The 27,712-nt window shown below is 32.8% G+C and overlaps 1 long non-coding RNA gene across 1 annotated transcript; it reads left to right on the forward strand.

Moving 5' to 3' along the window:
- Window positions 1–472: 472 nt before the first annotated feature.
- Window positions 473–27,564, forward strand: LOC134691494 (uncharacterized). Its single transcript, XR_010102151.1, has 6 exons — window positions 473–581; window positions 12,578–12,643; window positions 15,638–15,683; window positions 22,285–22,362; window positions 25,291–25,314; window positions 27,480–27,564. It is a non-coding gene; the product is annotated as an uncharacterized LOC134691494 (long non-coding RNA).
- The last annotated feature ends 148 nt before the right edge of the window (window positions 27,565–27,712 follow it).

The raw sequence follows: 27,712 nt of genomic DNA on the forward strand, positions 1-27,712 counted from the left end.
AACTACTAATGCCTCATGTTTGTCTTTTTAAAGTGAAGATACACTTACCGGGTGCACTTGAGTCAATTTCAACATAGTATTCATTGAATAATAATACATTGCTACTATTTTGAGTGTATTTTCTGTGGTATATTATTTTATTTTATTATTTTTATAACACTGTTATACATCTTTTATTATGTGTGTATTGCATATGTTAATGTTTATAATAATATTGTCTGTATCATATGCCCTCCTGGGGCCCTAATTTGGAAAATAAAAATATTCTATTCTATTCTATTCTATATACTAGATCAGTAATAATGAAATATGTCTCTGCTAAAATATACAATCTCCCTTTCTTTTATGAATGAAATATTGTAATATTATCTGGTGTATGTTCAATTATAATCATTTAACGGCATTTTTAATTGGTTCAAATAAATACATATGTGTATATTGTATTGCAATGAATGGTATTGTATTACATTCTAGATACCCGTATGTAAAAATTACTTAGCGACAGTCGTTATGTATGTGTGTTTACATATGAAACGAAAGTGGAAATTCATTTTAACCAAGTGGACAATTGTTTTTTAAAGGTAATTTTAGTTATTTCTGATAATATATGTATTGATTATTAAGACATTAACTTTAAGTATCTTATAATCTATATTTGTGTGTTACACGATTTAATCTTTAATCATAGGCTCTGATTGTACTGATTAATAAAAATAGGGGCGTACCAAGGAGGCACCTTATGGCCGAACATTGGGTTGTATGTGCATTTCTCAGGCTTTTAACTGTCGGGTCCCCTGGTTTTTTTTTAATGTGCCCCTCTGGCCCCCCTCCATTTTTGAAAGTCCTGGATCCGCCACTGGTGAAAGGTATCATATGTTACACATATAGGCCTTCCCTTTGGGGACCTCATTCGGAAATTATTAAAAAATATTGTATTGGTATATGGCACTTGTAACAAGTTAGCCTACTCTTTTGATCAACTTTCTTTTAGTAATTAAAAACATTGCTACATGTATCTGGTCGTAAGGGCCATACTTCCTTGTAATGCTCAGCGGATCCAGGGGTAGGGTTCCGGGGGTTGGAACCCCCCTTTTTCAAGTTTTGGGACGATCAATGCATTTGAATGGGGACATATAGTTGGAACCCCCCCCCCCCCTTTTTAAAATGACTGGTCCGACCCTGTTTAAATCTTGTCGTAAAGGAATACTTCCTTGTACTGGCCCCATATCTGTTTCCTTGGTATACAAAAATAAATATGTAATAGTATCAAAGACTACTGCCAGGACTAATTTGCCAGTAGGACAACGTTTCAAGTAATTAGTTTACTAAGTTATTTAACTCAATTAATAGTAAACCAAATAGAAAAGATGGACTTCTTAGTACAAAATTTTGGTGTAAGATGCACATATTTATTCGTTTAAATAAATTTATTTATAAACTAGTCGAACAGGTTTTTCAATCGTCTTTGGTTACCGTCCCAATGATTTGTAATAGCTATATAAGTCTTCTTTCAATAGGAAGCTAACAAAGATAAAGCTATTTAAAGGCCCCTCTAACAAAGAAGTAAGCATAACGTCCTTATTGATTGTACACGCACAGGTATCCATTGACTATAACATTTAAAACTGATCCAGTCAGGTGAACTAGACACAGATTATTGATTTATTTCCTTTGCATGTAACCCTAAACATCATATAAATCGTGAGTAGCATGAGTCTGAGAATTTTTTTTTCGATCAAAAGGGGAGAGATTGTACGCTCTAGACGTCTCCTCAGGCCTGAGTCCGCCACTGCAGATCACTGCAACTGCAACCTCTTCTTCTTCCAGGTAAGGAACCGGATTCCAGTGGCGGATCTAGTAATTTTCATAAGTGGGGGCCCACTGGCTGCCTAAGAGGGGGCCCGATCCCGTCACGCTTCAGTGATTCCCTATATAATCAATCAATTTTTTTTCTCAAAAGGGGGGCTAAATTCGCCTCTGGGTTCAAAACTGAATGTTATTGGTTCCGCGAATACAGTGTATTTTCTGTCTTATATCCGTCATTGGACGAAATTTAAGTTAGATTAGACCTCCGGTTTGCGTTTTTCTCTTTTTACTTTGAAACCATACGTATACTACGAATAAAGTGTATTTTCTGTCTGATATCATTTTCAAGTTTACTATCCACGGCAGTCACAGGGTTTATTCGAATTTCGGGATGTCGAGATAAATAATGTGTATAATAAATTCAGAACCTCGGGATTTCATGTTTTTAAGCCCGGGATATTGGGATCAGGGCCCCTCCAGAAATTTTCATACGCAGGGGCCCGTTGACTGCCTATTAGAGGGTCCCGCTCCGGTCATGCTTCAGTGATTCCCTATATAAGCAACCAATTATTTTCCAGAAAGGGGGGGGGGGGCGGGCCCCTACATCCGCATCTGCCCCGACCCTCCCCCTTTTAATGAATGTTCATAATATACGGATAAGCGCTAAAATTATTCATGTGTCATTAAAATTTAATATAATAGAGAACAAACAAAAAAAAAGAGATTTTTTTGTGGAAAAAGGAAGAGACTGGCTAGAAAAACATTTTCCTCTCCCAAAGTACCTATGACTTTTGATACTTTTACTGAAATTCTCAAGTCATTAAATCTTTTACAAAATTCTTCCTACAACACTTTACATCCTATCAAATACGCTCTGAATGCCCGCGATTTCGCGGGTGTGTTCTAGTCTTATTAAATAGACCTCGTTGGCTTTCGGCTTCCCTTGGCCTGGGAATGGCCATCAATAATCACTGGAAATGAAGACATGATTAGAAATGAACAATATGAAAAAACAAACAAAAAATATCCTAACACTTTTCTTTGTCTCAAATTATTAACACTTAATATTATATTCTATGTTTGTCTTTTCTCAATTAAATACAAAAATAATAAATATTTTAAAGTAATACAAAAATAATTGATATAAAACAATATAGTAATCCGAAACGATAAAAAGCACTGGTTGTATAGCACTATGAAAATTTATGAAAGGGGAAAAAAAAGGCCACATATTTATAACTAGATGAGTTCTTTTAATTAAGTTCACTCAAATTTTAAAAGCTGACCAAGTTTCCTTTCTTCTTTTATTGAGACAATGATCACCAATTATCCATCTGATCAGTAATTGAATACATTGAATGTTTATTGATATTAATTAGATTAACAAGCCAGTAATCAAATCAGATCTAATCTAATTAAGCTGATAATTAGATTAGTATGGACAACGTGTGCATTGGCCAGCTCACGATTTATTACCTCAACTTTTTTCCACGGTGTATTGTTTTTATTTGATTATAAACACACGGGTAGTAAGGTCGTCATATCGAGAAGCGTTTAGTACAGTGATTTTGTCATAGTTTGGATAAGTTTGACATGGTTAATTTATGTTGCTTCCCCAAACTATTGCCTCAGTTCTAGTCACACGAGCAGATACAACGCAAATAAGATGCTTGAATCTATATTGGAGGTCAAACGATCTATATTGGAATTGTTGTTTCACGAAATTAACGCAGAATAAGCAAGATATCGGAATTGCTATGGTTTTGTTAAGCGATTGACATGGTTCGGTTAAGAGTCTAGAAATTCGTCATGGTTTTGGTCAAGATTGTCATGGTTTAGATCGAAATAAATATATATGTGTTTCACTTAAATACTGAAAATTTGATTGATAGCGCCTGTTATTGAACGATGTTACACTGTATATTTAACTGCCTGAGAAGAAAAATGTCTGTTTAACCAAATTTAGTGGATGTAATCGTCAAAGCGTAAATTAAACATGTGATGTTACTTTTCGTAAGTTTTCTACAATATAAATTTAAAAGTCACTGCTCTTTTAAACTAGCTTTCGATATAATTTTACCAACAAAAAAAAAGACAAAGCGTTGCTTGTGTTTCACATATAATCTTTTCTCCATATGTCAATGCTTGACTCTGCTGGGGTTATCATGAGCGGCATCACTAGTGAAATAGCTAAAGACTTCTACTCAAAAGTGGCAGCCAGTCAAAAAGTAATTCTTGTTTTTCATTTTCTTTTCTAGAAAACTATACGTCATTTGTTGGTTATTCTTTATTTTAAATTTTGAACCAGTTTATGATGAATAAAAGGAGATGTGGGGTTATAGGTCCATGATACAGTAACCCAACTACAAAACAAACCAAAAGATATTAAGAGGACATCATAAGTCTTCAACCATTTACCAAACCGAATAGTTATAAACGCGTGACATGGACAACAGTTTTAAAACTTATTGGTTTTAAAACTATAATAGGTGAAATTACAATAAAAAGTACTTTCAAAGTTCGAATTTAAAATATGAAAGATCACAACTCCAATTTTGGATTTAAGCCGATATAATGTTCAAGTTTAACAATTATTATTACGAATCAATAAAAATATTTGTAATATTGTATAAATGCATCGATTTCATTTAATATTGTATAAATGCATCTTTCATTTTTTTTACATAAATAAGGCCGTAAGTTTTCTCGTTTAAATTGTTTTACATTGTCTTATCTGGACCTTTCAATAGCTGACTATGCAGTTATGGGCTTTGCTCATTGTTAAAGGCCGTACGGTGACATATAGTTGTTAATGTTTGTGTCATTTCGGTCTTTTGTGGATAGTTGTCTCATTGGTAATCATGACATCTTCTTTTTTATATCGTGTATAGTATCATTAAATTATTTCAAATATTTTACTTTTCATGTAATATAGTTTCTACACTATCTGAAAAAAAAACCTCCTGCTATCTAATTTTAAGTATGAGGTGGTATATTATTAAATGTGATTGAAAAAAAAGATTGAAAATCAAAGAAACACGTGTTATATTGTCTGCTACATGTACAATTAAACTGTTAACTTTGACCTAGCTAGACAAGAAATCATCGTTTGTAATAGGACAGAACGCATTATAAGATGGACGAAGATGAAACAGATGGTAAGTTTGTTGATATATATCACAAGTACACTTCATTTGAACTTCTTAGAACATTCAATGATATTTTATGCTATTTATATTTGCCGTTTATCATTTTTGCTTCTTTGATTTTCAATTTACTAGGTAATATAAAATGTAAGATGACGCAGGAAATACATAAATGAGACAGCAAACCAAAACACAAACATATGAATTCTTCAACAATAGGATAAATTAAATAGGCCAAACTCTGTATCTGCCTGTTTCTATAAAATGGGTAAATAAATTGGACAGAAACAACCAGAGATCCGAAACCATCAAACTATTCTCAGTATAGCGTAAAACAGTAAGGTATGACATAGGACAACTTGTCGCGTCACTAGGTTCTGAACATTTTTGGTGAGTCGCAACCTCGGAATTCAATAAATATGTTTTCGAAATTAAATGTGTAAAACCCTTCGTTTCACAATAGTTAGCACTTATGAATGCCTGTTTGGTGTCTGTGTTGAAAACTAATATTTTCATGATTTCGTAGTTTATAACTTCTTTTCAATTTGTGTAACTAAATATGTTTAGCATAAAAACAACGCAGTCAAATTCAAAATTGTTTTATTTTATTTATTTACACGATAAGGCTCCAAATTTTACACAAATGCATTGAATTGGATTCATACAATATTACAGAGGCAATTGCATATATTGCTTCTTCAGACGGGTCATTTGAAGCTGTTGGTTATACTGATTCATTTCTAGCATTCATAGAGTTTAAATGATATATTGTCTCATTTTCAAGATAATGACGTTTTTAGATATCATAACATGCTCTTTTATGGTATTGACGAATTCCTTGAGCACCATGTGCAAATCCATCATATAAATTCACGATTGCACTTTTACGTTTAGCAGTAGATCTTCGGGGTTAGTCAAACTTCGCATGACTGCTGAAATAAATAAACGTAGTATTGTTTAATTAGTTCTTTAGAATTCAAGTTTATAATATGACTGCGGCAATAAAAGATTTAAAAATTAAGAAACAAATATTGAAAAATAGGATCCTTTAAATATTGTTTCATAGAATGCTATATTTAAAGAAACTACAGTGTTAAATATATATCGTTATTTATTGCTAGACATAATCCAAAGATGCTCACAATATTGGCAGCAGAATTCCATCCTGAAATTTAAAACAAGCTATCTTAGAATCATGACTTTTTATCATTTGTTATTTGTTTGAAACTAGGTTCCACTAAATATCAGTACTTTATTTGTGTTTTTAGTGTTTCTGTTACTTGATTTTAAACCCGATCTGCTGAGTTTTACATGTGTGGCATGGTTAAGGCGAACAAGAGGTTGGGGAGCCCGCAAACATGTTTTACTCCGCAATATTTTGTCTACACTGTCTCCAGTTAAGTGTCTGTGAATATCGTATGTAACTATGTATACTATTTTGCTATTTATTTTATACAGAAATTAGGCTGATGGTTTTCTAATTGGAATTCATATACATTGAATTTTGTCGAAGCCTTTTATATCTTGCTAAGAAATATGGTTTTGCTCATTGTTGAATGTTGAAGGCTTTTTAATGACAAATAGCTGCTAACATCTACGTCATTTGATTTCAGGTGGATAGTTATATCACTGGCAATCATATTGCATCTACTTATAACATATTACTACATTGTATGTGCGTTCTTGTATGGAACGATTTTTGTTAATTTTGATAGTAACTCTTCATTATACACGACAAGAATGACATAACTGAACCATGTCGAACATGAACTTAACCATGACACGAATGAACCAAACCATGACACAGATATTTCAGTAATTTTGAATTTATTGCAAAAGTAGGTATTTTTCAGAATAATTGACCGCAGTGTTATATCACGAAGATATATGTGATGTAACAGACTGTAAGAACATAATCTTTTTTATGCACGATAAACCAATTAGCAAGTTTTAATTTTTGACATACGCAAGCTTTGTTCTGTGTTAAATCATTAACCATATGATACAACTTGTGATGTACTAACATATTTACTTTATACAAAGGTACTTACCAGTTTGAATTAATGATCAGAAGTTCCGTTTACAAAATATCCCAATGTTTACATTTTTGCATTGATTGTCATCAAAAAGACTTAACACCGTCATGTCAATCTTATCCAAACTATGACAAAATCACTGTACTAAACGCTCCTCGATATGACGACCTTACTACCCGTGAAACAGTACTGATTTATGAATTTTATGTAAATCCTTACTGCAACAATACACAATAATTAGTTTTTTTTTTTATGTACAACGATCAGGACACCGTTGGTAGTCAACGTTGGTTATATCAATTTTTGGTTATCAAAAATTATTTTATTATTCTCGTATATTTATATTCTATCTTTAATTTGAGATAAATCATTTGAGAAATAAAAAATAAATATTATATGATATTTATATATAAAAATCTAGCATTTTCATTAGGTCCAGTCATTGCCGAGGTTTGTCAGGTCATTGTCAACATGGTCAGGTCACATTTTCGCAAGCTATACATTTTTTTCTCTCATTTTTTAATTATATTTTTGTAAAACATGCTAAAGTCTTATTATATTTCAAATTTGAGATAAAATATTTTTGTGAAATAAAAAAGTTGTCAGCATTTTTTTCGATCCTGTCATTGTCGATGTTGGTCCTGACATTGTCGGTGTAGGTCAGGTCACGTTTTCCCAAGCTTTTGGAGAAAAATATTTATTTTCTTTTAAAATTCATGTATTAAATGTTGAAATTTAATTAAATTTCAAATTTGAAACAAAATCTTCGAGAAATGAAAAAGTTATTAGCATTATCATTTGGTCCTGTCATTGTCATCGATGGTCAGGTCACGTTTTTTCAAGTTTCTGATAAAATTTTATATAATTTTTTTTTAATTCTAAATTTCAAATGGTGACATCTTATTATATTTCAAATTTGAGATCAATCCTATGAATAATAAAAAAGTTATTATCATTTTTCATTTGGTCCTGTCATTCGGTCCTGTCGTTCGGTCCAGTCATTAGTGTAACCCAGAAACAACTCCTGAAACGAGTTGTATATTATACGCACCCGTTTCGCGCCCCTGACAAAAATATGTTTCCTGTGAGAAAGAAAGGGTAAAACATACGATTTTAGTAAAACCTACTCAAAGATATACAGAGGTATTGTGAGAACACAGATAATTCAATTAAGATATAAGATGGACGTCCATGTTGTCTTGGTTCCAATCCGGGTCCGTTCGCCTAAGGTAGCAATAAACAGTAAGGAAAACATACTGAAATTTGCCCTTATGAATTTTACCATCCCCTTTTCATTGCTTTCTTGCAATATGAAGCTTACTGTTTGTGTCATATATGGGCATATGTATGTAATCAGAATCTTCCATAGATTTTATTTCCAGTATATAAAATGGTAAAATATAATTTCTTTTTGGTGTATCCATGGCAACAATCTGCATTTATTTGTTATAAAATATTGCAAAAAGGGGGGGAAAGATGTCACATATTTCCCCAAAATTTGACTATAAGTAGAATTTCAATCGCTTGAAGTAATACCTTTTCTGAAACTGTGTACATATATCATTCAGCAAATCCAATGAAAATCATATGTCTTTCGTCTCATTTTTTTGTTAAATTGCGTCAATAACTTCGTGTAGAAAAAGAGTGTTTGTAAACAGTACATTAATTTCTGGACCAATGGCCGGTCTAGCTATGAAAATACGGACTGTCAAACGGAAAACGGCCCATAAAACATGTAAAAAATAATCTTGATGCTCTTATAAACCATCTTTGAAGGCTATATTAGCACTCATCTGTCTAAAAATGAATTTTATTACACAATAACTTTCCTATTTGAAAAATCCACAGGGGCCATAATGCGAAACTAAACTCCTAACTGTGTATTGCTACCTAAATTCATGTTTGCTCCATTCTCGTTCACACCCCACACGTTCGCATCAAAGGATTTGTGCTGAATAAGTTCGAAAGCTTTATTTTAATCGTCCTTTTGATAGTGTTTTTTTATTAAATAAAGAAAATTTGTTTTTTTATTGTTTAAAATAAAATAGTGACATTCTAAAAACGTAAACAGGTTTTCTTTTGTGAATTATTTGGACAGAATTGATAATAGATATTGTCATGATAAAAAAATGGTGGATCCAGAAATTTTCATAAAAAGGGGGGGGGGGGGAGGGGCACTGACTGACCAAGAGGGGACCAGCTCCAGTCATGCTTCAGTGATTCCCTAAATAATCAACCAAATTTTTCTCACAAAAAGCCCTGTAAAACCCTCTTAATAAAAAAAAAATGTTTCAGTTTAATTTATAAATCAGCCTCTGTCAAAAACTAAAGTCATTTGTCTATTAGACTTGTTAAAGTAGGGCAGAAAAATCCAAATGGCTATCAACTCGTCACAAACTGGTAAAAGTAGTTATCTTTCATTTTATTCATTAAAAGTCTTCATTGTTTTACTTGTACCAAACTAACTACTTGTATTTTACTTAACACCAGACACATAAAAATAATACCAAATTATCTTTGTTAATATCAATTTAGAACAGTAATCTTAAATAAATCATAATTAATATATCAGTCAGGGGTACTACTTGTAAAAGTCATTTTTATTTACTTGAAGAAGTAAAAAAAAATATAAGTTAATTATAATGTTTAAATAATCTCCCCTTAATTTTCTGAAAAATTCACTGGTATATTAAGTAAATTTTTCCTACAATCCCACAAACATTCTTAAGGTTTGCGATGTAAAATCATGCTTTAATGATTTTTCCCAGGTTAGCTCATAATTTTTTATTAGAGTTCAATGTTTCATCTCATTAATTCAACAAAGAAACTGTTTGCAAAGATCTTAAGTATTTGCTCAAGGCCTTCAAAAATTGCTCCTTGGGGACTTGTAAATGAGTAGTGTTCTGAAGATAACAGACAAATTGGATTTTCATTGTCCATGAAATTACACCTTAATGATTAGTAAAGACATCTGCAAAGGGCAGACAATTTAAAATTCTATTAGAGTAAAGAAATTCTTAGAATTCAAGAAAGGAGATAGGATGACTTTCTATACATATACATGTACAAGTAACTAAAATTCACTTGTACAAGTATCCTACAAATTATTGTATATATGTGTATATTTATTTTAACTTCCTCAAGTAAATAAAAATTACTTGTATAAGTAGTACCTCTGACTATTAATCATCTAATCACAGTCAAAAAATATATTTCATTAAAAAAATTCACGAATTTTTATTCATTAAAATATATAAATATTTTGATATATATGTATCTAAAAAAAATCTAATTCAACCAGCATTTGAATAAAAAAGGGTGCGATTGTAGCCAAGGGGCGAACTTGTGGGGGTGCGAATGTGTTTTGGGTGCGAACCATCAGAACATATGGATGGTTCCCCCCCCTTTAACCTGGGTTTGGAACACCCTTTTAAAAATGGATCGATAATTGAATATTTATTGAATATTCTGTAAAAATGAGTTGACCAAATCCCGAGATGGTACAAGTCTTGACCACTGCTATACATGCATGGTTATATAATATAAAAGGATTGTAGTGATTTTTATCAGATACATCATCACGTTTGTGTAAAAGAATTATCAGCTGGTTATATGAGCCTGATTTATAGTCATAGATACAGTGACATGGCACAAAAATAACTCCCATTAGATAGCCTGGCTAATAACACAGTGACATGACACAAAAATAACTCCCATTAGACAGCCTGGCTAATGATACAGTGACATGACACAAAAATAACTTCCATTAGACAGCCTGGCTAATAATACAGTGACATGACACAAAAATAACTCCCATTAGAAAGCCTGGCTAATGATACAGTGACACAACACAAAAATAACTCCCATTAGACAGCCTGGCTAATGATACAGTGACATGACACAAAAATAACTTCCATTAGACAGTCTTGCTCATAATACAGTGACATGACACAAAAATAACTCCCATTAGACAGCCTGGCTAATAATGCAGTGACATGACACAAACATAACTCCCATTAGACAGCCTGGCTAGTAATACAGTGACACGACACAAAAATAACTCCCATTAGACAGCCTGGCTAATAATACAGTGACATGACACAAACATAACTCCCATTAGACAGCCTGGCTAATGATACAGTGACATGACACAAAAATAACTCCCATTAGACAGTCTTGCTAATAATACAGTGAAGTGACACAAAAATAACTCCCATTAGACAGCCTTGTTAATAATACAGTGACATGACACAAAAATAACTCCCATTAGACAGCCTGGCTAATGATACAGTGACATGACACAAACATAACTCCCATTAGACAGCCTGGCTAATGATACAGTGACATGACACAAAAATAACTCCCATTAGACAGCCTGGCTAATAATACAGTGACATGACACAAAAATAACTTCCATTAGACAGCCTGGCTAATAATACAGTGACATGACACAAAAATAACTCCCATTAGAAAGCCTGGCTAATGATACAGTGACACGACACAAAAATAACTCCCATTAGACAGCCTGGCTAATGATACAGTGACATGACACAAAAATAACTTCCATTAGACAGTCTTGCTCATAATACAGTGACATGACACAAAAATAACTCCCATTAGACAGCCTGGCTAATAATGCAGTGACATGACACAAACATAACTCCCATTAGACAGCCTGGCTAGTAATACAGTGACACGACACAAAAATAACTCCCATTAGACAGTCTGGCTAATAATACAGTGACATGACACAAAAATAACTCCCATTAGACAGCCTGGCTAATGATACAGTGACATGACACAAAAATAACTCCCATTAGACAGCCTGGCTAATGATACAGTGACATGACACAAAAATAACTTCCATTAGACAGTCTTGCTAATGATACAGTGACGTGACACAAAAATAACTTCCATTAGACAGCCTGGCTAATAATACAGTGACATGACACAAAAATAACTCCCATTAGACAGCCTGGCTAATAATGCAGTGACATGACACAAACATAACTCCCATTAGACAGCCTGGCTAGTAATACAGTGACACGACACAAAAATAACTCCCATTAGACAGCCTGGCTAATGATACAGTGACATGACACAAAAATAACTTCCATTAGACAGCCTTGCTAATGATACAGTGACGTGACACAAAAATAACTTCCATTAGACAGCCTGGCTAATAATACAGTGACACGACACAAAAATAACTCCCATTAGACAGCCTGGCTAATAATACAGTGACACGACACAAAAATAACTCCCATTAGACAGCCTGGCTAATGATACAGTGACATGACACAAAAATAACTTCCATTAGACAGCCTGGCTAATAATACAGTGACATGACACAAAAATAACTCCCATTAGACAACCTTGCTAATAACAGGCCTTCATGCTTTTATGAATTTGTCCTAAAAACTCCTACACCAAGCTATGTATGGTACTATATACAGAAGGTTATATCTCTTTCATTCATGACAAGATACTTGTTACAAGCTAAAAAAAAGTATATAATACATAATATATTCAGAAATGGTTCAACTGATATTCATCTGAAACTGTAATTGAGCTATTTTATATTTTCAGTTTAAAGATCTACGGTTCGTTTTTATTTGATTCAAGTCCAGTCGATTTAATACACGTTTAGTAAAGGTAAGTGAATATTATAGTCATATTGTATTGAATCGATAAGTTATTTATTTTATCAAATGAAATTGACAATGTTAAAATGCTTAAAGGGGAGATAATAAAGAGCTAACAGGATTAACATTTTGCACTCATCTACTTTTGTTGTATATATATGGGAAACAAAAAAATATGTGACATAACTACATGATTACTTAACTAACATGTCAAACAAAATGTAAATTGCTTAAAAAATATGAGTTTTCGACAATGAAGTGAACTTGTGATATTTATGTCAATGAGACAGCAACCATTCAATGAAAGGTCAAAATTACGGAGCACCTGAGATCACCCCCATCGTTTGGTTGGGTTTGTGTTGCTCAGTCTTAAGGTTTTTATTTCTCTATCGACAAAGTGGAAGGGGAATTTAGGTTTGCACTAAGTCAGTCTGTCTGTCCATCCATCAGTCCAGCAAATCAGTTTTCCAGTTTTTATACCCCCGTCAAAATTTTGACGGGCCTATTGGGGGGGGGGGGGGGGGTTACATGTCGCACCGTATAGATCTCAGAAACTATTTATGATTATTGCATAAAACTTCACACACTTGTTAGTTATATTAATCTGAAGATCTGTATACTTTTTCGTGATGATTCTTTATTTTATTTTTGAGTTATATAAATTGAATTTTTATTGAGCTTTTTGGTAAAAAACATAAAACTTGTTGTGAGCATTTTTTTTCCTGTCTCTTATATAAACTTCCTATTGAGCAGGAATAAGGATGAGCCAGGATATACTTAGCATGACTTCCTGAACAACCCTGTGTTATTCCAAAAACAGTTTTTGATGTTTTTTTCACAAGACGACGGGCGTATCATGCGCTTGTGGCGCAGCTGTTTATTAGTCCCCTACAGACGAAGTCGAAGGTGACTTTCGGTTTGCGCTCTGTCCATCTGTCAGTCCGGCAAATCAGTTTTCCAAACTTTTTTTCTTCATGCTTGAAGATATTGATTTGATATTTGGTGTATTGTTTTATCATGACAAGTTACAGGTCAAGTTCGATTTTCACGATTTTAGCTTTTCTCCATGTTCAGGTGAAGCCCTTTCTCTAGAATTAAATTTTTGATGAAATACAATGTACTTATTATTTACTAAATTTCTGTTCAAAGGGAAATAACTCATTTTTTAAAAGACATTGTATAAAGATAAATGACATTTTGTATTTTTCCTTTTCTTTAGTAAATTGTTTGAAGAATGAAGTGGTAGGTTTTTGTCTCGCTTGACGGAGTCAAATTATTATTTGTCCCCGCCCCTTCAGTTATGGTCTATTGACTTTGAAACTTTTGCTTTGTTTTCATGTATTAGTTTGTGATTAGGTCAGTTTATGGGGTACCACTAGTGGTAAGTTAATGATAATTGGTATACAGTTGTTTAAGCATTAGCATATCTCATTTCCATGGAGATAATTTGGCCCCGCCCCCTCAGTAATGGTCAATTGACTTTGAAATTTTTGCTTAATTTTCATTTATTAGTTTGTGATAAGGTCAGTTTATGGGGAACCAATAGTGGTTAGTTAATGATAATTGGTATGCAGTTGTATAAGCATTGGTATATCGTATTTCCTTGGAGAATATTTGGCCCCCCCCCCTCAGTCATGGTCTATTGACTTCGAAATTTTTGCTTAGTTTTCATGTATCAGTTTGTGAATAGATCGATATATGGGGAACAACTAGTGGTAGGTCAATGAAATTAGGTATGCAGTTGTATTAGCATTGGCACATCTCATTACCATAGAGATTATTTGAACCCGCCCCCTCAGTTATGGATTATTGACTTTGAAATTTTGCTTAGTTTACATGTATTAGTTTGTGTTAAGGTTTGTTTAAAGGTAACTACTTATGATAAGTCAATGGTATTTGGTATGCAGTTGTATTAGCATTGGAGATTGTTTAGCCATGTACCTTCAGTCATGGTTCATTGACTTTGAATATTTGCAAAACTTACATGTTAAAGTGTTGCTATTTTAATTTCAACATTTGCATTATCGAAATTCCAACAAAGCGAGACATATCTCTGTGATAATTGTTTATTTTGTTATTTTATATAGTTTACACCATGACAAGTTAAAGATCAAGTAAGAATTTCGTTCCATTACAATGATTTTTTTAACCCGTAAGGGACTATGTCATGTATGTATTGCCATGCTTGATTTCTTTGTGCTTGAAGATATTGATTTAATATTTGGTTTATTGCTTCATAATGACAAGTTACAGATCAAGTTCGAATTTAGTTCTGGTCTGATGATTTTGTGCAGAGTTATGGTCCTTGGACTTCGAAAATTTACTTAAATAATCAGTTTTTCACATTTTGTTGTCATGCTTGAAGATATTGACTTGATATTTGTTATATAGTTTACACCATGACAAGTTATAGATCAAGTTAACATTTTGTTCCAGTACAATGATTTTTTAAATGGTAGGGGACTATGTATGCAATGCAATAATGTCAGAATGCTTGTTTATTTTGTGTTTTGTGTACTGTTGTTTGTTGGTGTTTTCTTTTTATACCCCTCTTTGAAAAAAGGGGGGTATACTGTTTTACCTCTGTCTGTCCGTCCGTCCGTCAGTCCGTCTGTCCCCTGAAACTTTCGTCGCATTTTTCTCAGGAACTACAATACAAGGATTTCTGAAATTTGGTTTCAGGGTTTATCTAAGTCAGCTATACCGTGTGATGCGTTTTCAGATTGATCACTTGACAACTTCCTGTTTACCGAACACTTGTATGATTTTACACATGATAGCCAAGTTGAAAATTTTCGTCACATTTTTCTCAGGAACTACAATACAAGGATTTCTGAAATTTGGTTTCAGGATTTATATAAGTCAGCTATACCGAACACTTGCATATTTTTACACTATTAATATTATCCACTTGCGGCGGGGGTATCATCAGTGAGCAGTAGCTCACAGTTTCACTTGTTTAGCCTCGTCTTTAGTTTGAATATCTATAATTTGTATTTTTTAGATCCTTGTCCAGTCAATGTGATCCTTGTCCAGTCAAGTTATTATAGGTAAATGTACATTACATGTGAACTAAATCAGATCATTTACTTTTGAAATTTGTTTCAAACATAAAATGTGAGATATATGTCAATGAGACAGCAACCCAACAAAGCAAGTATGGTGATGTATACAGGTCAATATATAGTCAACAAATCAAAAATAACCTCATATGACAAGGTCTACATTTTAATGAACTGGGCCATAAAATTTAGGAAGATAACACCCAAACATTTTTATGTTTATAAGAAACAGGAAGATAACCCACAAACATTGATATGTTTATAAGAAACAGGAGATAACACTCAAACATTGATATGTTTATAGGAAACAGGAGATAACACTCAAACATTGATATGTTTATAAGAAACAGGAGATAACACTCAAACATTGATATGTTTATAAGAAACAGGAGATAACCCACAAACATTGATATGTTTATACAGGGAGATAACACTCAAACATTGATATGTTCATACAGGGAGATAACCCACAAACATTGATATGTTTATACAGGGAGATAACACACAAACATTGATATGTTTATAGGAAACAGGGAGATAACACACAAACATTGATATGTTTATAAGAAACAGGATATAACACTCAAACATTGATATGTTCATACAGGGAGATAACACTCAAACATTGATATGTTTATAAGAAACAGGAGATAACCCACAAACATTGATATGTTTATACAGGGAGATAACACTCAAACATTGATATGTTCATACAGGGAGATAACACACAAACATTGATATGTTTATAAGAAACAGGAGATAACCCACAAACATTGATATGTTTATACAGGGAGATAACACTCAAACATTGATATGTTCATACAGGGAGATAACACACAAACATTGATATGTTCATACAGGGAGATAACCCACAAACATTGATATGTTTATACAGGGAGATAACACTCAAACATTGATATGTTCATACAGGGAGATAACACACAAACATTGATATGTTTAATGGAAACAGGGAGATAACCCACAAACATTGATATGTTTATACAGGGAGATAACACACAAACATTGATATGTTAATACAGGGAGATAACCCACAAACATTGATATGTTTATAAGGAACAGGGAGATAACACACAAACATTGATATGTTCATACAGGGAGATAACCCACAAACATTGATATGTTTATAAGAAACAGGGAGATAACCCACAAACATTGATATGTTTATAAGAAACAGGGAGATAACACACAAACATTGATATGTTCATACAGGGAGATAACACTCAAACATTGATATGTTTATACAGGGAGATAACCCACAAACATTTATATGTTTATACAGGGAGATAACACACAAACATTGATATGTTTATAGGAAACAGGGAGATAACACACAAACATTGATATGTTTATAGGAAACAGGGAGATAACACACAAACATTTATATGTTTATACAGGGAGATAACACACAAACATTGATATGTTTATAGGAAACAGGGAGATAACACACAAACATTGATATGTTTATAAGAAACAGGAGATAACACTCAAACATTGATATGTTCATACAGGGAGATAACACTCAAACATTGATTTGTTTATAAGAAACAGGAGATAACACACAAACATTGATATGTTTATAGGAAACAGGGAGATAACACACAAACATTGATATGTTTATAAGAAACAGGAGATAACACTCAAACATTGATATGTTCATACAGGGAGTTAACACACAAACATTGATATGTTCATACAGGGAGATAACACACAAACATTTATATGTTTATAAGAAACAGGGAGATAACACACAAACATTGATATGTTCATACAGGGAGATAACACTCAAACATTGATATGTTTATACAGGGAGATAACCCACAAACATTTATATGTTTATACAGGGAGATAACACACAAACATTGATATGTTTATAGGAAACAGGGAGATAACACACAAACATTGATATGTTTATAGGAAACAGGGAGATAACACACAAACATTTATATGTTTATACAGGGAGATAACACACAAACATTGATATGTTTATAGGAAACAGGGAGATAACACACAAACATTGATATGTTTATAAGAAACAGGAGATAACACTCAAACATTGATATGTTCATACAGGGAGATAACACTCAAACATTGATTTGTTTATAAGAAACAGGAGATAACACACAAACATTGATATGTTTATAGGAAACAGGGAGATAACACACAAACATTGATATGTTTATAAGAAACAGGAGATAACACTCAAACATTGATATGTTCATACAGGGAGATAACACACAAACATTGATATGTTCATAAGAAACAGGAGATAACACTCAAACATTGATATGTTTATAAGAAACAGGAGATAACACACAAACATTGATATGTTTATAAGAAACAGGAGATAACACTCAAACATTGATATGTTTATAAGAAACAGGAGATAACACTCAAACATTGATATGTTCATACAGGGAGATAACACACAAACATTGATATGTTTATAAGAAACAGGAGATAACACTCAAACATTGATATGTTTATAAGAAACAGGAGATAACACTCAAACATTGATATGTTTATAAGAAACAGGAGATAACACTCAAACATTGATATGTTCATACAGGGAGATAACACACAAACATTGATATGTTTATAAGAAACAGGAGATAACACTCAAACATTGATATGTTTATAGGAAACAGGGAGATAACACACAAACATTGATATGTTTATAAGAAACAGGAGATAACACTCAAACATTGATATGTTCATACAGGGAGATAACACACAAACATTGATATGTTTATAAGAAACAGGAGATAACACTCAAACATTGATATGTTTATAAGAAACAGGAGATAACACTCAAACATTGATATGTTTATAAGAAACAGGAGATAACACTCAAACATTGATATGTTCATACAGGGAGATAACCCACAAACATTGATTTGTTTATAAGAAACAGGAGATAACACTCAAACATTGATATGTTTATAAGAAACAGGAGATAACACTCAAACATTGATATGTTTATAAGAAACAGGAGATAACACTCAAACATTGATATGTTCATACAGGGAGATAACACACAAACATTGATATGTTTATAAGAAACAGGAGATAACACTCAAACATTGATATGTTTATAAGAAACAGGAGATAACACTCAAACATTGATATGTTTATAAGAAACAGGAGATAACACTCAAACATTGATATGTTCATACAGGGAGATAACACACAAACATTGATATGTTTAATGGAAACAGGGAGATAACCCACAAGCATTGTTATGTTTAATGGAAACAGGGAGATAACCCACAAACATTGATTTGTTTATAAGAAACAGGAGATAACACACAAACATTGATAAGTTTATACAGGGAGATAACCCACAAACATTGATATGTTTATAAGAAACAGGGAGATAACCCACAAGCATTGACATGTTTATAAGAAACAGGAGATAACACTCAAACATTGATATGTTCATACAGGGAGATAACACACAAACATTTATATGTTTATACAGGGAGATAACCCACAAACATCGATATGTTTATAGGAAACAGGGAGATAACACACAAACATTGATATGTTTATAAGAAACAGGAGATAACACACAAACATTGATATGTTCATACAGGGAGACAACACACAAACATTGATATGTTCATACAGGGAGATAACCCACAAACATTGATATGTTTATACAGGGAGATAACACTCAAACATTGATAAGTTTATAGGAAACAGGGAGATAACACACAAACATTGATATGTTCATACAGGGAGATAACACACAAACATTGATTTGTTTATAAGAAACAGGAGATAACACTCAAACATTGATATGTTTATAAGAAACAGGGAGATAACCCACAAGCATTGACATGTTTATAAGAAACAGGAGATAACACACAAACATTGATATGTTCATACAGGGAGATAACACACAAACATTGATATGTTCATACAGGGAGATAACCCACAAACATTGATATGTTCATACAGGGAGATAACACACAAGCATTGTTATGTTTATAAGAAACAGGAGATAACACACAAACATTGATATGTTCATACAGGGAGATAACACACAAACATTGATATGTTCATACAGGGAGATAACCCACAAACATTGATATGTTAATACAGGGAGATAACACACAAACATTGATATGTTTATACAGGGAGATAACACACAAACATTGATATGTTTATACAGGGAGATGACACACAAACATTGATATGTTCATACAGGGAGATAACCCACAAACATTGATATGTTCATACAGGGAGATAACCCACAAACATTGATATGTTCATACAGGGAGATAACACACAAACATTGATATGTTCATACAGGGAGATAACCCACAAACATTGATATGTTTATAAGAAACAGGAGATAACACTCAAACATTGATATGTTTATAAGAAACAGGAGATAACACTCAAACATTGATATGTTCATACAGGGAGATAACCCACAAACATTGATATGTTCATACAGGGAGATAACACACAAACATTGATATGTTCATACAGGGAGATAACCCACAAACATTGATATGTTTATAAGAAACAGGAGATAACACTCAAACATTGATATGTTTATAAGAAACAGGAGATAACACTCAAACATTGATATGTTTATGCAGGGAGATAACACACAAACATTGATATGTTCATACAGGGAGATAACACTCAAACATTGATATGTTTAATGGAAACAGGGAGATAACCCACAAACATTGATATGTTCATACAGGGAGATAACCCACAAACATTGATATGTTCATACAGGGAGATAACACACAAACATTGATATGTTTATAAGAAACAGGAGATAACACTCAAACATTGATATGTTTATAAGAAACAGGAGATAACACTCAAACATTGATATGTTTATAAGAAACAGGAGATAACCCACAAACATTGATATGTTCATACAGGGAGATAACCCACAAACATTGATATGTTCATACAGGGAGATAACACACAAACATTGATATGTTCATACAGCATTTACAGGGAGATAACACTCAAACATTGATATGTTTATACAGGGAGATAACCCACAAACATTGATATGTTTATACAGGGAGATAACACACAAACATTGATATGTTCATACAGGGAGATAACACACAAACATTGATATGTTTATACAGGGAGATAACACACAAACATTTATATGTTTATAAGAAACAGGGAGATAACACACAAACATTGATATGTTTATACAGGGAGATAACCCACAAACATTGATATGTTCATACAGGGAGATAACACACAAACATTGATATGTTTATAAGAAACAGGATATAACACTCAAACATTGATATGTTTATACAGGGAGATAACACACAAACATTGATATGTTCATACAGGGAGATAACACACAAACATTTATATGTTTATAAGAAACAGGAGATAACACTCAAACATTGATATGTTTATAAGAAACAGGATATAACACTCAAACATTGATATGTTTATACAGGGAGATAACACACAAACATTTATATGTTTATAAGAAACAGGAGATAACACTCAAACATTGATATGTTTATAAGAAACAGGATATAACACTCAAACATTGATATGTTTATACAGGGAGATAACACACAAACATTTATATGTTTATAAGAAACAGGAGATAACACACAAACATTGATTTGTTTATACAGGGAGATAACACACAAACATTGATTTGTTTATACAGGGAGTTAACACACAAACATTGATATGTTTATACAGGGAGATAACCCACAAACATTGATTTGTTTATACAGGGAGTTAACACACAAACATTGATATGTTTATACAAGGAGATAACCCACAAACGATATGTTTATACAGGGAGATAACACACAAACATTTATATGTTTATAAGAAACAGGGAGATAACCCACAAACATTGATATGTTTAATGGAAACAGGGAGATAACCCACAAACATTGATATGTTTATACAGCATTTACAGGGAGATAACACACAAACATTGACATGTTTATACAGCATTTACAGGGAGATAACACACAAACATTGATATGTACAGTAGTTGTCGTTTGTTTATGTAATATATACGTGTTTCTCGTTTCTCGTTTTGTTTATATAGATTAGACCGTTGGTTTTCCCGTTTGAATGGTTTTACACTGGTAATTTTGGGGCCCTTTATAGCTTGTTGTTCGGTGTGAGCCAAGGCTCCGTGTTGAAGGCCGTACTTTAACCTATAATGGTTTAATTTTTAAATTGTTATTTGGATGGAGAGTTGTCTCATTGGCACTCACACCACATCTTCCTATATCTATATATGTTTATACAGGGAGATAACCCCAAAACATTGATTTGTTTATAAGAAACAGGGAGATAACACACAAACATTGATATGTTTATAAGGAACATTCATAACAGTTAATTATAAAAAGAAGTACCAATGAAGTATTTTTAAATGATACATATATTTTATATATATCAGGCTTAACATGCTTAAACAATTTAATATGATTTATAGTTATTTTTCACAGATACTTGAGATGACAACAATTGATATGTATTTACATATATCAGGCTTTAACAAGTAAATGTAATTTATAGTTATTTTTCACAGATACTTGAGATGACGACACAACCTTACTTATAAAATAGGCTGACCTCAGAGGTACATTCATCAGTATTTATCTAATTAGTATGTATCGTATAATATATGTTTTTTAAGATTACAAAAAAAAAAATCAATTCATAAAAATGGCTTCGTTAATCTTTCAGTTTGTTGTGGTATTGTGTTCACTTTTAGTGTGGGAGGTGGTGGGTTTAAGCAATACACTCTGTAAGCAGTTTTCCTCTGCCGTACATCCACTTCCTGTTTACCAATAGAATTATACAACACTCATTGTACAATTACAATTTCTTTTTCTTGACTTCTATGGCAGGGAATGATTTTATATTTGATGAACAGCTTGATAATGTTGATTTGTAGTTTGTTAGCAGTTTTTATGCCCAACCTATGGGTATTACCTTTTTTCGGTCTGTGCGTCCGTTCGTTCGATGTCCGTCTGTCCCACTTCCGGTTGAAGTTTTTGGTCAAGGTAGTTTTTTTGTTGTTGACGTCCAATCAACTTGACACTTAGTTTACATGTTCCCTATGATATGATCTTTCTAATTTTAATGCCAAATTAGAGTTTTGACCTCAATTTCACGGTCCGCTGCCCCCCCCTTTAGGTCAGTCAGCGGGCCCCCCATAGGAAAAGTTCTGGATCTGCCACTGCGTTGAACATAGAAAATGTGTCTGTCCCACTTCAGGTTAAAGTTTTTGGTCAAGGTAGTTTTTGTCAAATTGATGAAGTTGAAGTCAAATCAACTTGCAACTTAGTACACATGTTCCCTATGATATGATCTTTCTAATTTTAAGAGTTTTGACCCCAATTTCACGGTCCACTGAACATAGAAAATGCGGTTGTCCCACTTTAGGTTAAAGCTTTTGTTCAAGATAGTTTTTGATGAAGTTGAAGTCCAATCAACTTGAAACTTTGTACACATGTTCCATATGATATGATCTTTCTAATTTTAAGAGTTTTGACCCTAATTTCACGGTCCACTGTAAATAGAAAATGATAGTGCTAGTGGGGCATCCATGTACTATGGACACCTTCTTGTAGTTTCTGATGTGCATTGTACAAAGAAAATTTTCATGAAAATTTTCTTGGCTTTAATGATTTTAGGGAATGATCATTTATACCTCAGTGAATATGTTACTTCAATAGGCCAGTTCCGGGACACGGTAGTTAGTTGAATCTGTCATATGACTTCCATCACCACATAACTAAAATGTAGGCATCGTCACTTCCAACACATGTTGAAAAAGTTTGATCGTATATTGCACAAAATATTTGGAAAATTAAAATTTATTAAGTTGGTGACCCTCCCTTAAGTGGTATTGGAATTAAGATTACGTACTAACGGAACATAAATTATTTCTAAACTACCCTGCAAAATGACGATTCTGAAAGTGCTTAAAACTTTAATAAAGCAGGGATATAGGCGCGCCTTTTATCTGGTAAATGACGTCACAAAGGCGTGCGAAATTGATGATATTTTCCGGTGAAAGACATGATTCCAGAAATGTCCTATCAATTTCATGCAGCGACACAAGTCTATTTGTCTAGTTCAAAGTTACCTTAAGGAGGTGTGGTATGATTAACAATGATACAATTATTCCTAGACCATAGGACACAGTTACAAACAATTACAGGTCGTCCAATAACCTTCAACAATAAGCAAAACCCATTCCATATAGTCATCTATAAATAGCCTTGATATGATATAATGTTAAACAATTTAAAAGAAAAAAATCAACAGCCAACTACAACAATGAAGGAAAAACAAGGATGGTACACAGCTTCTAACTTCATCCACTACGTTATAGGTCCTGTCTTTCGACAGGCACATACAGAATAAAAATCATTGAATTTAATGTGACTGGTCTAGTTGATCGTAGACAGTGTTTTGATAAGCTGCAATATGATATTTAATATTGTTCTTTATCTGTGTCTTAATGCTGGTAAATAAAACTTTTGACATTTTTAGATCTGGGAAAGTGCAATAGATGATCTGGTGTTTGATGGAAAAAGTCACACCCTGCTTGTAGAATACATTTGTACCTCATTTAGTCACACCCTGCTTGTAGAATACATTTGTACCTCATTTAGTCACACCCTGTTTGTAGAATACATTTGTACCTCATTCAATAGAAGTTCTGGTGTTTGATGGAAAAAGTCACACCCTGCTTGTAGAATACATTTGTACCTCATTTAGTCACACCCTGCTTGTAGAATACATTTGTACCTCATTTAGTCACACCCTGTTTGTAGAATACATTTGTACCTCATTCAATAGATGTTCTGGTGTTTGATGGAAAAAGTCACACCCTGCTTGTAGAATACATTTGTACCTCATTCAATAGATGTTCTGGTGTTTGATGGAAAGAGTCACACCCTGCTTGTAGAATACATTTGTACCTCATTTAGTCACACCCTGTTTGTAGAATACATTTGTACCTCATTCAATAGATGTTCTGGTGTTTGATGGAAAAAGTCACACCCTGCTTGTAGAATACATTTGTACCTCATTCAATAGATGTTCTGGTGTTTGATGGAAAAAGTCACACCCTGCTTGTAGAATACATTTGTACCTCATTCAATAGATGTTCTGGTGTTTGATGGAAAAAGTTACACCCTGCTTGTAGAATACATTTGTACCTCATTCAATAGATGTTCTGGTGTTTGATGGAAAGAGTCACACCCTGCTTGTAGAATACATTTGTACCTCATTTAGTCACACCCTGTTTGTAGAATACATTTGTACCTCATTCAGGTATGTGATGAGATTTTTAAGGTTTTGAGTTCAGTTCATTATTAAACTTTAAATAGTGCAGAAAAGTTGAGATAAATTACTGTTTCAATGCTATTATTTATTATTTGAATGAAATAAGAAGATGAAAATATTAGGTCAGTATTTTACCACTCATAGTGATCATGTTTCAATTGGCAATAACACAAATACCTCAATTAAAACTCAACAGTATATATTGACTATGATTATTCTTTTCTATTTTTAGGCTATAATGGAAAGTTGGAATAAGGTAAGATTTACTTAATAGTCTTCTTGTCATTTGTAGTTTTGTTCCCCATTAGTGTACAATTAGATACAAGTATGTGATAACTTGAGATAAAAACTAGTAGAATTCTAAGTGAACTACCAAACTACTTATTCCAAAAACAAAAAAATACAAAACTGGGACAAAGCAAGGTGCAAGGTGAAAAAAAGATTCTAAAAGTGAGTGGTGGGAGATAGTGTATTATTTATGTAGTACCTTCATAATCCTTGTTTATTTGTAACTCTAAGTAGGTCTGTAGAGTTATTTGAAAAAAATATTGGGACAATTTTTCTACATAAAAAAAAATAATACAGAAGTTATCTCCCCTTGCCATTGTTAAGTTCATGTGAGTTGAATAAGACCAATCTATTTTATGGTATAAAGAGCCGACTGATACAACACACTTTTTGTCTTGTTAGGTTACAGTCTCATTGCTTTATTATATCCCACATCTACATTTATTCAGTCTACATACATTTATATATGTATCTCTTTATGTAAGTTAATAGAGAGATTTCTACTAGTTGATATAAAAAAGGATGAGTCAGTACCAAGGGGCAATTAAAGGACTAAGTGAATGAAACACAATTACATGTCTTCAAAAGGCAATTAAAGGACTAAGTGAATGAAACACAACTACATGTCTCCAAAAGGACAAAAGTAGGGGCAACTAAAGGACTAAGTGTATTACATGTCTTTAAAAGGACAAAGGTCAAAGTCCAGAAAACACTACAAGAAAGAAAAATCAAGGATATGCCAAATCTAGTTCATGATTCTATAAAAAAATAATTTTTTGAAGGTTAACAATTTTTGTCGAGCCTGCGACTTAATTCGCAGAAAGCTCGACATAGGGATAGTGATCCGACGGCGGCTAATGTCTTAAAAGCTTCATATTTTAGAAGGTTGAAGACCTGGATGCTTCATACTTTGTATATAGATGCCTAATGCTATGAAGTTTCCGTCAGTCACATGTCCAATGTCCTTGACCTCATTTCCATGGTTCAGTGACTACTTGAAAAAAATGTTTTTTGTAATGTTAAATTCTCTCTTATTAGAATTAATAGGATTACTATATTTGGTATGTGTGTACCTTACAAGGTCTTCATGCCCGTTAGACAGTTTTCACTTGACATCGACCTCATTTCATGAATCAGTGAACAAGGTTAAGTTTTGGTGGTCAGGTCCATATCTCAGATACTATAAGCAATAGATCTAGTATATATTCAGTGTATGGAAGGACTGTAAAGTGTATATTTCCAACTGACAGGTGTTATCTGACCTCATGGTTCAGTGGTTACAGTAAGGTTTTTGTGTTTTGGTCTGTTTTTCTTATACTGTATGCAATAGGTCTACCATATTTGGTGTATGAATGATTGTAAGGTGTACATGTCTAGCTGGCAGGTGTCATCTGACCGTGACCTCATTTTCATGGTTCAGTGGTCAAAGTTCAGTTTTTGAGTTTTGGTCTTTTTATTTAATATTTATGCAATGAATGTCAACTATATTTGCTGTATGGAAATATTCTTTGATGTATATGTCAATCGCACAGGTTTTATTTGACCTTGACCTCATTTTCACGGTTCATTGCTTAGTGTTAAGTTTTTGTGTTTTGGTCTGGTTTTCTTAGACTATAACCAATAGGTCAACTATATCTGTTGTTTGGAAGAATTGTTAGCTGTACATGCCTTGACCTCATTTTCATGGTTCATTGGTCAATGTTTAGTTTTCTTGGTTAATGTTAAGTTTATGTGACAGTTGTGATAAAGCTTTTTATTTAGGACTATCAACATAATATCAATGATTAGTAAAGAAGGCGAGACATTTCAGTGTGTGCACTCTTGGTGTTTTTCTTGATAATATAAAATGCAAATTCCCAACAATTTTATGCTATTTAAAGAATTCCTCTCTGTCTGTTATTTAAAGGAAGGATACTACTGATTTATGTAGTCATTGCTAAACAGAAGAAAACATAATTATTACCTAATTTAACAGTAAGGACATTCATTACAATATATTTTTATTACGGTTTACTTACAGAAACTTACTACAGCTGCTGGGAATAGAGATATAGAAGCCTTAAAAATGTGACTACAGAATGGTGCAGACATTGATTAACAAGCTTTAATTTAATTTCTATTTTTTACTTACAGAAACTTACTACAGCTGCTTGGGAGGGAGATACAGAAGCCTTAAAATTAAGCCTACAGAATGGTGCAGAAATTGATTATCAAGATGTAAGTAAAATAGTCACATTTAAAACTACCTTATTTTAATAATTCATAGAAAAATCATTTGAAGATACAGCATTTTATGGTACATGAACAAAAAAAGACACAAAACTACATGTAACTTAAAATTAAAGCACAGCGAAACAGTGAAAACT

This window comes from Mytilus trossulus, chromosome 11 (genome assembly GCF_036588685.1).
Source record: "Mytilus trossulus isolate FHL-02 chromosome 11, PNRI_Mtr1.1.1.hap1, whole genome shotgun sequence".
Taxonomy (NCBI): Eukaryota; Metazoa; Mollusca; class Bivalvia; order Mytilida; family Mytilidae; genus Mytilus; species Mytilus trossulus.